Consider the following 12,683-nt stretch of genomic DNA (forward strand, 5'->3'; position numbering starts at 1 on the left):
AAAGAGCAGTCTTTCAAAATCCAGGGAGCTTTAACACCAAAAGAGCGGGAAATTTTTAAGGGAATGCTCAATTCCTTTGCGACGCACAAACAATGGTCAATTGCAGATGGTGACTTTGGAATTTTCTTCGCAATAATAATCTTTCTTACGTCATCACCGAGAATGGATTTGTTTGAATTAAGAATCTTGGGGACTATTTTATCTTTTAACTCATACAGTCTATTTTCCGGTTTAAGGATGTTGATATTAGATTTGAAGCTATTGCCATAAATTATCAAAGCATAGTCAATCTTGCTTAACACAAGCATTTTCATAAGATAAGCAATAGTGTTAATATGCGCATGGCTTCTCCAAGCAACCTACTGTATGAAATTCACTCTTGTTAAAATAGAGCTTTTTAACCGAAGACAGTGTGCTTTCCAACGATAATTGTTGGAAAAAGTGAGCCCGAGAATATGCAGCGTCTGCACGTTTAGTACTGGTAAGCCATTAATATACATTAGTAGATTTCCTGCATCGCACATTTGTTTTCGACAAATGTGCATTTTTTAAGATTTTTGTATGGAAATTTTAGGCCCTGACGAGTTTGCCCATGCGGAGATCTCTCGTCCAACAGATTCGAGGATATTGATTGCCTTCGTGTTATCTTTTTCTTTTGTAAAAATGTATACATCGTCCTCGTAGAAACAATGTTCCACTCTTGGTACACGGCAAAGAATTTTGCTAATTTCGTTGAAGACGATCTGGAAAAGCATGACAGAGAGAGGAGATCCTTGCGGAATGCCATTCATTAGCGGAGAGGAATCAAAGAGATGATTGTTGATTCTAACTTTGAACCGCCGATGCGACATGAATGATTTGATGTAGTTGAAGAATTTGGGTCCAATATTCCATGATTTCAAGAATCTTAAAATAACGTGTAGACCAACACTCTCAAATGCTTTTTCGAAATCAATCGAGAGCATTCTTACATGATTTCGTTTGGAAATTGCTTTGCTTGTAAAACAATCAATATGTAACAGAGCGTCGATGCACCCTCTATTCCGCTTCAAACCAACTTGTTGCTTTGTTATCAGGTTCTTGGATTCAAGAAACCAAGATAATCTAGATGTTATAATCTTTTCCAATACCTTTGAGAGGCAAGATAAAAGAGAGATTGGGTGATAGTCCGATGCGATGGAAACATTTTTTGACTTTGGAATTGGAAAAACTGCTGCCAGTTTCCACATGTAGCGTATATGGCCAGTCAAAAATACCGTATTATGTAGATCCAGTAATTTCTTTTTACTAGATTTAGACATAGCGCTGATCATTTGGTGTGAGATGCGGTCTAGACCAGGTGTCCTGCTCTTCAAATTGGAGAGACAACTTTCAAGTTCTAAGGTGGATATGCAATTTTCCGGGAACATGACACATCTATCAATATTATTTGAAAGAGATATTCGAGTCCTTTTATTTTCGATGAAAGCACTGGAGAAGTTGCTGTCAGAAGAGTACTCGCACCACATTCGTCCAAAGTAATTAGAAATATCATGTGCGTCAGTTAAAGTTCCATTGGGAGTATAGATGGCAGAAATTTCGTTCGTGTTCATATTTCTGTAAATTCTTTTCGAGAAAAGTTCAAAACTAAGACCCTTTGATTTTCGTAATTCCTTCCTGAATAGAGCGTTGGCCTTTTTGTATAATAACAAATGATCATGATCAGGAAATTTCTTAAAGCGGTGCCATACATCCATTTTATTTTTCCTCAAAAGCGAAAGCGTGTTGTTCCGCCAAGGAACCATAGCCCGTTGAAAAGAGCTGTTGGATTGAGGAAAAGAAGGATGAGCAGCCGTGCGAATCGCTTTAGTCATAATAGCAGCATCATGGTTGCAGTTCCCTTTAAATGGCTTTGAATTCAAAACTGACTCCACCTGTTTGGAGTAGTTGATCCAATCCGCTTTATCTAGAAGTAATTTGGCCTGTTTTGCTGGAGTAACAGAAGACATTGAAAGTTTAAGATCGATTATGATTGGAAAGTGATCACTATTATGTAGATCAGATCATCAGAAATAGACCAGGACACCAAAGGAAGAAGTGATGGAGAGCAACATGTTAAATCAATATGTGAAAAAGTATGATGAGTTGAGAAGTGCGTTGGTTTTCCATCATTTAAAACGCAAAGGTTGATTTGAAAAAAGGCCTTTTCTAAAACAGTACCGCGAGTGTTGTTCACTGTTGAGCCGCAGATGGTATTCCAGCTGTTGAAATCGCCGCATATTATTAATGGGGGGGACAATGCGGAGAATCAATTGTAGAATTCTTGCTGAGAAAACGATTGCGAAGGTGGAATATAGAGCGAAAGCACTGTAAATTTTATATTTAACATTATTTGTATCGCTACGGCTTGTATATTTGAGCTTAAATTTATGCGTTTGTGAGGTATACTTGATTTTATAAAAACACCTACTCCTTGTTTGGAATATTAATTTTGATCAGCATTCGTGAAGTATCCAGTATATGATTTGGGTGGAATAGGATTAAAAGAGCTTCTACAATGGGTTTCTTGAAGCGATGAAAAGGTTGGATTAAAATCATTTATGAGTGTACGGAGCTCATTAAAATTATTAATAAGCAGCCGTGCGAATCGCTTTAGACATAATAGCAGCATCATGGTTGCAGTTTCCGTTAAATGGCTTTGAGTTCAAAAATGACTCCACCTGTTTGGAGTGATGGATCCAATCCGCTTTATCTAGGAGGAATTTTGCCTGTTTTGCTGGAGTAGCAGAAGACATTGAAAGTCTAAGATCGATTATGATTGGAAAGTGATCACTATTATGTAGATCATCATAAATAGACCAGGAGACCAAAGGAAGAAGTGAGGGAGAGCAACATGTTAAATCAATACGTGAAAAAGTATGATGAGTTGAAAAGTGCGTTGGTTTTCTATCATTTTAAATGCAGAGATTGTTTTGAATGAAGGCCTTTTCTAAAACAGTACCGCGAGTATTGTTCACTGTTGAGCCCCAGATGGTATTCCAACTATTAAAGTCGAGAGAGAATACGGAGAATAAATTGTAGAGTTCTTGCTGAGAAAACGATTGTCCCATTGCAGAATTTTAAAAACTTTGTTTAATTGTAGTGACATGAAGTGGAAAGTAGGTTAAGTTGACATGTCAAGTTGAGAACTGGTGATTTTGGGGAATTTAGTTTATTAGATTTTGGCATATGTGTTGTTGTTTTAATTTTTCCAATATTTGCTGTGGTTTTGGTTTTTCCAATACCACATCTTTGGCGGGCAATGGAACTGATTTGGCAATGTAATTTTTGGTTGATGGTAGAACAGGTTTTTCATTGGAAGGAGTTTGAGTTAAACGCTTATTAGGCACGATTTGCGAGGCGACAACAGCGTAGGTATTGCTTTTGCTAATTCTTTGGGTTCCAGATGGATTAATTTCCCGGTATGTGCGTCGCGCTTCACCCATGCTACAGTAATTTTCTGTTTTGATTATAAGAATTTCACGCATTTGTATAAAACGTGGGCATTGTTTGTCTAACGCCGAGTGTTGATCGTTGCAGTGTTGACAGAAGCTACGCGTACAGTTCTCAGCATGTGGAGGAAGACCACAGTTAGCTCAGGATGGAGGACTGGTGCATCTTTTTGCCGTATGACCTAGGCGTTGGCAGTTTTTACACCTCATAGGATTTGGAATGTAGAGTTCTACTTTACATTTTTACCAAGCTACATCAACCGTTGCCGGTAACCGATAGCGGTCAAAAGTCAAAATAATTCTTCCTGTAACAGAGCTGGTTTTTCCATCGTCATTTAATTTGGTGAATTTGTAGACTTCGGTCATTCCTCGACTGCCCATTTCGCGAACAACTTTATCTTCCGGCACATGCTTTAAGCATGGGGCATAAACTACACCTTCATCGACTTCAGTTTGTCATGCAGTTTAGCGGATATAGCACATAAATTAGCTAATGATTTCGATTTTATGAGCTTTTCGGTTGCGCTCAGGTTCCCAGCGAGGACCAGTAAATTCCAATCGCGTAAAATCGATATAGAGTCTATATATGTTGAAATGCTATCTAGTGCTTTTTTAATAGCGAAAGGGCTGATTTGTTAAATTGTTATGGAGGGATCAGTTGGAGAAATCACAACATAGTTTTTGTCAACAGGAATGATGTCACTGGTTGGCAACACCGGAAATTCGGAATTTTTAATTTTTTTTCTTTCGGGGGATAAGTCTGCTAATAGATGGAATCTATTTGAGTTTTTATCTGGCGGCCCCGGGGCCATTATCCCTTATGGTTGTCTATTATTTAGTAAATTGGGAAAGAACCACTCACTTGAAAAGGTTTGGGAACTGCTGAGGATAATGACAATTGTTTTCAATATGTTATTTTTCTTTTATGTTTTTTGTTTTTTGTTTTTTGTTTTTTTTTTTGATTTTTTATTATAATTACAGAAAAAGAAAACAATTATCGTATCTCCGACAATCAGTTTTTGTAAAACCACAGAAAACACACGAGTTAAACAGAGAAAAACACCGAAAACAATTAAAAAATCGTAGACGAAAAACAAAACACGCACTACTCAGAACACAAGTCGATGTCGAAAAAGGAGATAAAAAAGTAATAATGAGCACTTGCCGACAAAAGCAACATGCAGATTCAAGCAATATGTGCCGAATAGGCCCACCAATCTTGATATAAAATTATGGCTAGCATCTGATGTTCAAACTAAATATATTGTGAATGGGTTTCCTTATTTAGGAAATGATGAGACACGGGTAATATCACAGCTTCTAAGCGAATTTGTCGTGCTCAAACTTACTGAGGCATTCACTACGAGGGGAAAAAATAACTACTGACTGAGCTTTTCACAAGTTTACCGCTGGCTTTTTCCTAGTCAAAAAAACTGGAAACAAACGGGAAATACTGAAAATTTGCAAAACAAAGAAGGATGCTATGGCTAGATTTTCATCATTACTGTAACTTGAAATTCATCTTGTAAGAAATTCATTTTTCAATAAATATAAAAAGTTTTTATTAGTACGTACTTTCTAAAGACCAGTCAGATTGACTGGTTTTTATAGAAATAGGTTCGTCTCGAGTTTCGGTAGTTCTAGTGTTAACGATGGGGCATAACGGACTATAATACGTTTTCTTGTAATTTTTTTTTCGTGATTAGTTGCTTTATTACAACTTACCTCTTTAGAGGTGTAAATTGAATGTTTCACTTTAAAAGAAGAATTCGTAAAGTAACTAAAAATCTACGAGAATACAAAATTAGAGATCTTACTTAGCATATCAGAAATGATTCACCCTATAAAAGGAACTACAATACCAGATACAGTCCAAATTGCAATGGGCTTTTGAAGAACTGATCAAAATAATGAAAATAAATAGAATTGTCTTCAGTTTATTTACTGTAACATTCATGCGCTTCATCATAAATTATATAATTATTATTTTCAAATAGATTCAAAAACAATGTTCTTAGGAAATTTTAGCGAGTCGCTTCCGAACAACAATAACAATTATTGATCATGGTGATTGACATTCAAATCGGACATAAAATTTTATGCGACCGAGTTTATAGTGAAATTGAGAAACGCCAAACAAACGAGGAACAAAACTTTTCAACCAATATCTTTAACATAGCTTCGGACGTAACAGCGATCAACACAAATTGACTATTTAGTCGACCATTAATGTCAAATATTTCTAATATGTATATAATGAGTACTTTTTAACAAAGAAAATTTACCAAAAACTCTAAATTGTTCATTGTACCAGAGCAAAGTAATTGTTTAGCAGGGATGATGCGGAATTTTTGTCGAATTATGCGTAATGAAGAGAAAAATATGTAGTTAAATGTTATCCACGAGCTTATATGAGTGTAAACAGTGTAAAAATAGTTACGTTATATGTTTGCTCGTTATATCTAACTACGTATATGTAAATGTATGTTTATTGCACATATTATTCCCGACAGCAAAGCGTTCAAATATTTACAAGCATTAACATCATACTCGTATCCCTATAATTGCTTCATTTACTTTAGCTTCTAAATAAAAATTCAAACAGAAATACAAAATACGAATTTCATTGTACTGGCATAGTACATGGCAGAGGTAGCTTCAGACACGATTTAAATAAAATGAGAGCAAACTAGCTATATGCATGCCGAAGCCCCCTTCCACCATATTACTTTTATTGCTACAAAATATATATGTATTTTTATTTTTATGGTTTTTTTTTTTTTCGATTATCAAACATTGTCTAGGATGTAGGTTAAGCTCGATACTATAAAGATTAAAAAAGAGTAAAAGAGGTGAAGAAAAAAGAAAAAAAGAAGAAAGTAAATTAAATTATTCTTTGACTCCATGATAACGAGAATGCACAACAGTTTGAATAGTTTAGTTTTCTCGTACAACAGTTGTGATGTTGTTCCGGACATTGTTGCTCTGCAATGTATGGTATATAAAATATCTTGTTGGTTTCCAAAAGCCACAGCAGCTGACAAAAGCGGGAATTGAATACAACAGACATACACAGGCACGCACGCACATAGTCCAACGAATTGAATTCATATCAAGTGACCACGAAAATAAGTTAAAGAAGTTTTTCCCAATTAAAAATTCGTTTATCATCGATGTGAACGTCATTAGATGACTTGGAATTTTGTTATTACTTGTTATTGTTGCTCATGCCGTTAGAGATTGCGGTATAACGACAGAGATTGGATGAGCTTCTAGGCGACTCCATAAGTACATTGTCAATATTTTCGCTTCCAAGCCAAATTAGTAGTGTTCGATTGCTTCCTTGTTAAGGTCCGTAAAAATTTAAGAGTAGATTTCAATTTGAAATTTTGAAAAGATTCGACAGCGTTCGAAAATTTATTTCGATTTATACTATTGAACAGTTTTCGGTCGTAAGGTTCAAGAAAATTTCAGGCGAAATTTAAAGTTTACGCCAGTTTACGTAAACCTTATGTTTGTGCCAAGGAAATGACAGACCGTATGTTTTTCTAGAAAATGCAGAGAAACGCTTCTGAGGTATTTTCCTACTTTAACGCCGCATTGAATAAAAATCATTTTTGCCTCCCTCATCATCAATGCCTCCCTAATTCCGGTAAACATTTTTGCCGAGTTTTTCATCGATTATACACGTGCTTAACACCTAACTTTGAAGAGGTAATCGGGAAAGCGCAGATATTCGCTGATTAATCTATCTTATCCTCTTCCCTCATATAACCGAAAAAGAAGATTACATGGACACATTTTAGATTTTACTTTCCTGCCTGCGAATAGTTCGTAGTGTTCATTTTTAAAATGGATATGTGAAAGCGACTTTGTAGTAGAATAAGCAGAAGACAATCTCCAACTTTTTGCAATTGAATGCAGACATGCAAACGGTCACGTTGGCTCACGTATGACTAACCCAGCAATTAAATTAAATCTTATGCTAATCAATAATAACAATTGTATGTTATATGACTTGTGATATGCATAAATCGGAATCTTAGAAATGAAATGGAAAAATGAGTAAAACCTCGCCCACTAATATTTGGCTGCCTTGGTTTTACTTTTAATTTTTCCTTAGAAAAATTGTTTGAGCCTTTCCACTGTTTAAAAATAATTCCAATATACGCACTCATAATCTGTAAGTTATTAAAATGTCGTGCCTGATCATTCTTGAAAAAATGTTAAACCGGCTTTTGGTATCGGTTTTACTATGTTGCATCCTTTGTTTTTTTTTTCCCGCAGTTTTTCGAGTTTCCAAACGACACTTTTTTTATTACTGTTTGGTAACTATGTTATTAGATTAAGCCTGTAACCAGGATAACGAAAATAATCTTGTTGGTTGCTGTTGCTATTGATTTCTTAAATGTCTTCTTCTTTCCCTTTAACCCTTGTTATCTCTGATCTTAGAGGTGAACTAGTGTTATCATTCGAATTATATCAGGTGTGGAATTAATTCATTATTGTGTTTCTTACACGAAGATACTGCCACTTTTCATGTAAGCATTTGTCGAACTGTGACTTCGCCGCGGGAATGTACTAAGGAGTTCGGTGTTTTCCGTTTCCATTTTTATGTTTTCTGTTATTGTTATCCAAGTATCAATCATGCAGTCGATGCCTGCAGCGAATGCAATTAAAAGGAGTTGTACGTTTAATTGCTATTCCGCTTTTAAAGTTACTTCAAACAATCAAGGTGGACAGGAAAGAGAAAGAAGAAGAAAGACAAAAAGTATAAAATTCGAATTAAAAATTAATATATATTTAAATTGACATCTATAGTTTGATTTACGTAATATATTTGAATTGTATGTACTCCGCGTAAAACGACAATATTATAACTTTCGGTTTTCCGTTCTAGTACCTTAACCGTTTATATTTGCATGTTCTTTTAATACAAAATTGTTTCCTGTTTTTTCATTATATTGTTTCATGTTAATCCTGGAAAACTTGCGGCATATTATTCTGTCTAGACATTGACTGTATTTTTCCCTATAGTTTATTTACGTGGTCATATACAATATTTTCCCGTATTAAAACACACCGCAAACCGGCTTTTACACCAAGTAACAGAAGCGTGATAATTGCAATAAAAATGTAGCAACAAACAATTGGTATGCGCAACGAACCGTTTAATTAAATTTTATTTATTTTCTTAAGGGTCTAATTTATTTGTGAGCAATAAAGTATGTTTGTATTATTACACAACGAATTAAATTAGATACAAAACGTGCCAGACTATATGACGAGCGACAAAGCCAAAAGTATATGAAGAGCGTCTACATTGCTACGCTTTTTCAAAAGAAAAAAAAAAGTAGAAAAATACTTATAATTTCTTTCTGGATGTATACAAGAGAGCTATCAAACATATATTGCAATATAGCTGCTCGCATGCTCACAGTTGCGATCTAATATATTCCTCATATGGATGTAATGAGGTAAATGCCTCATAAGCGATTACCTTGATTATGCGGGCAGTGAATAGAACAAGATAATATGAACTAAATGTTTAGTCAAAATATGGATGAACCATGCACTCTTACGGCCAAGGGAAAACGCTAGGGAAACATGATAACTGATTTTTTGTAACAAAAATTAGACGATTTCGACTTGGATTTTGTCTGGTTTCAATCAATATTTCGCAACAAAATCAATTTATTGCGAGAAGAGTTCAATGATTGTTTAATTTAAAAAAATGCTTATATGGGCGTTTGTCAAAAAGATCATCCGGATCATAATTCCATTGGACATTGGTTACCTTGAAGCATTGGCTTACTCCAGTAAACCAAAGTTTTCAATGATTTCATTCACCACGTTTACCCTTCTTATTGATGAAATGAAAGTAGATTTATGTGTAAGCAGAGCTAACAATTGATGTTCTAGAATTGAATTATTGCAGAAATGCAGAGCCCTTCATCTACACGAAACCATTTTTTAATACAAATGACATTAACCAATAGCCAAAATAAACCATATTGATATCTTTTGCCGTTTTGCTTTTATTTCAAAGTCAAAATTTACACATATATACGTAAGTAAAATACTGTTATGCAATTCGCTTTTATAAGATACTGTCCGTATCACTGGATTGCGGATACTTTATTCAAGAGAAATACACTTCAAAGTTCTTTTATTTACAATTATATTTCTTTCAATGTGGGATTATTTACAAATTAATTTTTTTTGGCGATACGTTCGACTGCTTAACTCAAATATTCTTTTTCTACTCTACTGTCTTTCACAAATATTCTATTTATATACATATTTGCCACCATATTACTAGTACCTAATTTTATAACTTGATTCTTAATTCGTTAACCTGCTTTTGTTGGTAATCGTTTTCATTGGCCTGCAGCTCCATCAAGCGCCTGCGGATATGCACTTTGTTGTTACCTGTCTGCTTTTCCGCTAATCGCTTTCATCGGTCTGCAGCTGCATGACGCCACGCAAATGTACATTTGAATTTTTTTCTCTTTAAGGAATTTATTATTTTAGAAAATGCCTTAGCTGGAATCAACTAGATTTGGGATTTCCGTAACAATACGTTTGTATCCGCCTGAGCGGTCGAGTAGGGAAGAGTCTCGAATAGCAACTCAATGGTCGTGGGTTCAAATCTCTAGTGCGATAGAGTTTTTAACGAAGCCGAAAGCCTTGGAGGCTAGTGATTTAAGACTTTAGTCTTGGAATTTATTTCTCTTAGAATTTATTCTCTGGCTAGATTTATAATAATAATAATAACTACGTTTGCATCATAGTTCTTTAAAAACTGTTCTTATCCAAAACAAGCTGATACTACTTTAAATTTTGACCGAAATGGAATTTCGATTGCGGGCACTTGAGTGGATCGATAGAGAACATTGATGCCTAAGCTTTTCAGGTCTCTTAAAGTTGATAACTACTTGCCACATATCGTTGATCTACAACCCTAATAGTTTCTTGTTTATTAATTAATAAACTTAATAAAATTAATAAAAATATATCCATTTTGGTTATAAAAGTAATGCCTATTCTTAAATTACTTTAACGTACTTAACGTACGTTATAAAGAGCAGAAGCAAATCCGTGAATCAGCTGCTGGAATACATTTTTATTGTTTTTTATTTGCATCTCATTGGTCATAATATCCTGTCGCGAGATATTCTTGTTTACAAAAATGTAAAACTTAATGTAATCGCAAACAATGCTCATATACTCGACTCTTTTCGTTTCCAAGGATGGGTAATGAAAGTCAATTAATTTTTTTAACTTATCGCACTTATTTCTGGCTCGACCGGAGTATTCGTAGAAAATTTCATAAGACAAATAACAATGAAAAATAAGTAAGAAAGAGAAAATTGTAAACAAATAATGAATCAGGTCGCATAAACTGTTAAAATACGGATTGTAAGTTTTCATTTATCGTAGGCATGCTATCGGTCGGATCAAGCCTAACTCTTTTATACTATGACCTTTAGTTAATGCCTGCAATTCGTTTCAAATGAAACAATCAAGTTAGTGAACTCATTGTCCTGAGTGGATAGAAAATATAACAAAAGCACGAAAAAATGAAAAGTTAAAAAAAAAAAGAAAACTAACAAACAAATGTTCCGGCATATTACGAATAACATGTAATTGAAATATAGCCGCCAGTCAATTAAGAGAACACTGAAAATCACTTAAAAAAAGCAAAAACAAAAAATGCTCTTACGCAGGTTGCATAAAAAGTTATTCCCGGGCAAATTGAAGCCAAATGCAAAGAAAGGTCATTTACAAAAGAGTTTCGCATTTGTTACTACCGTACCTACAAAAAAAGGGCCACTTTAAAAATTATTATTTACAATTACTATCGGCCTCTATACGTGAATGTAAATGTTTGCATGTATGGGGGGGGGGGGTCACTTTACAAACCTACGACCAAGTTAATTATGATTACGCCGTAACTACAAACCGCGAAATATAACCCATGAAAAAATGAACTTTAAAATCAAAGCCAAACAAAGCCAAAACAATTCATGCTCCGCCAGTAATACAAAGTACACTAAATTGAAGTTTTTTTTTGGTTAATTGAAATGCAATATTTTTCCGCAATGAGTTCGTGTTAAGCACATAATATCCTCTGGACGTATCGCTTTTCCTTTCTTTTGTTTGTTATATTTATACCCATCACCGAAGGATCAGGGCTATATTCATTTTATCAAGACGTTTGTAACGCCAACAAAGCAGCATTAGAGGCCCCACAACGTATATATAGTCTTGATCAGCATCAAATTCTAAATCCATTTAAGCAAATCCATCTATGTAATCATCGCCACGTAAATTGAGAACACCTCTGTTTTTCAAAGTGAATGAAAAATTGGTTGTTCGCTCATTACTTATAAATTGTAGCAAATAAATGTACAAAAATGTTATCACATATTATATGGGCGATGCTGTAGCATTTGTACACAAAAATGGAAAAAATTGACCATACCTACCCAATAAAAATATAATGTTTTTCTCAAGACGCAGAAACCTCAAAAACCTCACAGAGTATATAAATTCTTGACCACTATCAAATTTAGAATGCACTTAAACATGTCGGTCTGTTCGTCTGTTCATTTGCCTGTTTGCGAAAGTTTATATTATTTGTGGTAAACATTCTCCCTTTAGATATCGCCTACAAATTTGCAAAAGAATTTGGAATTGCCCTAAAATTTTCAAAGGACGCGCCTATAACGTCCACATGCCTATGCGACAACAACTTTTATTTTGCATATTATAGAGCAAGAAAATTTTGATCTTCTACTTATTTTGTCTTTTTTCGGATAACTGTGATGGTTATAGAAAATTCGGTCCCGATCGAATTTAATTTTCTTACTTGTTTTCTTTGCAGATTCTCAAGATTTGGTAAATATATATGATTTTATAAGTGAGAAAAAATGAAATATAACAATAACTTGTAAAGTGATTAAGGGAAACAAACAAGAATGTATCATTACAAGACATTACAAGAACATAGTTTGTTCTATACGGTAAGCCCATATATGTGAAAGTCATATAATGTAAGTTTCTCTTTAGCAAAAGATTTCTATGAATCAAGAAGAGCGTTGCCCAAAATATATTAGTTTTCGTAAATACCATATAACGATGGTAATGGCTATCTCGAACAGCGGCGTTCATTTCAGGTGGAGGAGTTGACGATTATGAATTGCAGAT

The sequence above is a fragment of the Glossina fuscipes genome, unplaced genomic scaffold (genome assembly GCF_014805625.2).
Source record: "Glossina fuscipes isolate IAEA_lab_2018 unplaced genomic scaffold, Yale_Gfus_2 60, whole genome shotgun sequence".
NCBI classification, from domain to species: Eukaryota; Metazoa; Arthropoda; class Insecta; order Diptera; family Glossinidae; genus Glossina; species Glossina fuscipes.